This window comes from Palaemon carinicauda, chromosome 20, assembly GCF_036898095.1.
Source record: "Palaemon carinicauda isolate YSFRI2023 chromosome 20, ASM3689809v2, whole genome shotgun sequence".
Classification (NCBI taxonomy): domain Eukaryota; kingdom Metazoa; phylum Arthropoda; class Malacostraca; order Decapoda; family Palaemonidae; genus Palaemon; species Palaemon carinicauda.
Genome location: NC_090744.1, coordinates 122709049 through 122711548, shown reverse-complemented (window position 1 = coordinate 122711548; position 2500 = coordinate 122709049).

The following is a 2500-nucleotide window of genomic DNA, read 5'->3' as shown; positions in this document are numbered from 1 at the left end:
CAAAACCTCAATGCAGCAGGAAATTTCATGTTCAAAACCGACACCGTTAACGGTGAGAAAAACAGGCATGTTTATTCAGGTTCTTTTTAGCGCGAGGGAAGAGCGAAGATACAAGCATAATATATACACAAAATGAACTATGTACGATCGTGTGACACACGGTTGGTACAGGTCTAACCTCAGGAGCGAATATCCCGAGAGATATCGTGTATACACCAGGGACGTGTTTAAAACAACCCACGGGTATCCTTCCCCAGAGAGTTAACCTTGTCTCGAAGGATATGGGATAGGATTGGATATGTGGGCGAGAGAACTGTTACAACTCCCGATCCTAGTGCGCTCAAATTGTTGACCTGTTGGAAACATGAGATCGAGAAGAGGTTATCTATCCTTGACGATGGATCGTCTCCTTTCTCAAGTTTCTTAACTTTGCAAGAAAGTCAAAACAACGTTGTAGTTGGGATAGGTTTATATATCATTATTACAAGCAAGTGATATTAAATCACGGTTACCGATTATTATTAATGATTATTATTATTATTATTATTATTATTATTATTATTATTATTATTATTATTATTATTGTTGTTATTATTATTATTATTATTATTATTATTATCATTATTATTACAAGCTAAGCAATAACCCTAGTTGAAAAAGCAAGATGTTAAAAGCCCAGGGGTTTCAACAGAGAATAATAGCCCATTGAGGAAAGGAAACAAGGATATAATCAAACAATCAAAATAAAATATTCTACGAACAGTAGCAACATTGAATTAGATCTTTCTATATAAACTATAAAAACTTCCAAAAAAAAAAAAACAAGAGAAAGAGAAATAAGATAGAACAGCGTGTCCAAGTATACCCTCAAGCAAGTTAGATATGTAGAGTGGACTTGATATTTGGAATAGAATTCTCCAATCTGTCTAATGTATGAATGGAAGTATATGAAAATATATTTTGAAAAATCCTTTAAGACCTTTACACGATGGCATTCATTAGTAATGGCCTTCTTATTTAATATATCTTATTCTTAATGAAGGCCAGAAAATATACAGTATAGCATGGTATTGGTATAGCATTACCCACCATCTCTCAACCGAAAGTCTTCAAAATCCTTCTTTCAAACACGTTTTCCAGTGTTGCCAGATATGGGGATTTATCCCTAGATTTGGGTATTTTTGGTGTCTAATGGGGATTATTATTATTATTATTATTATTATTATTACTAGCCAAGCTACAACCCTAGTTGGAAAAGCAAGATGCTATAAGCCCTAGGGCTCCAATAGGGAAAAATAGCCCAGTGAGGAAAGGAAATAAGGAAATAAATAAAGGATGAGAATAAATTAACAATAGATCATTCTAAAAACAGTAACAACGTCAAAACAGATATGTCCTATATAAACTATTAACTACGTCAAAAACAGATATATCATATATAAACTATAAAAAGACTCATGTCAGCCTGGTCAACATAAAAACATTTGCTCCAACTTTGAACTTTTGAAGTTCTACTACCCGATTAGGAAGATCATTCCACAACTTTGGTAACAGATGGAATAAAACTCTCTACAAACTTATATGAAGAAGAAACGAAGATGAGTAAACCTTCATATTATTGCAATTAGTTTGCTTTCGCTTGTATGAAGTATAGCGAGTTAATTTCTATATTAGTAAAGCCTAAAGGATCAGAAGAAAATATTCTTGTGGAAATAGAGATTTTTGTGGATTTGGGGATATTATATCATGAGTTTGGGGGATTTTTCTGACTAATTCATCTGGCACAACTGACGTTTTCCCCAGTTATCCCCAATGTAAACAATTGAGCATATTGATGATTGAATCAGGGAAAATAATGGAAGACTATTTAGCTATGGTAAGCAGCTCTTCTAGAAGGACACTCCGAAATCAAACCATTGTTCTCTAGTCTTGGTTAGTGCCATAGCCTCTGTACCATGGTCTTCCACTGCCTTGGGTTAGAGTTCTCTTGCTTGAGAGTACACTCGGGCACAGTGTTCTCCCTTGTTCCTCCCCCTCTTGTTTTGTTGAAGTTTTTATAGTTTATAAAGGAAATATTTATTTTAATATTGTTGCTGTTCTTAAAACAATTAATTTTTTCCTTGTTTCCTTTCCTCTCTGGGCTGCTTTCCCTGTTGGAGCCCCTGGGCTTATATCATCCTGCTTTTTTAACTAGGGTTGCAGCTTAGCAAATAATAATAATAATAATAATAATAATAATAATAAAGATGATGACATTCATTATGTTAGAGAATACATGAAAGCCTTGAAGGGGAAGTAACTTTCATGTCAATTAATATTCAAGTATGTTAAGGTTTTGGTGACCGATGTGGTAACGTCCTTGACTGGTGAACGCCAGACTGGGGTTCGAGTCCCACTCAAACTCGTTGGTTTCTTTGGTCGCTGCAACCTCAACATCCTTGTGAGCTAAGGATGCGGGGTTTGGAGGAGCCTACAGGTCTATCTGCTGAGTTATCTGCAG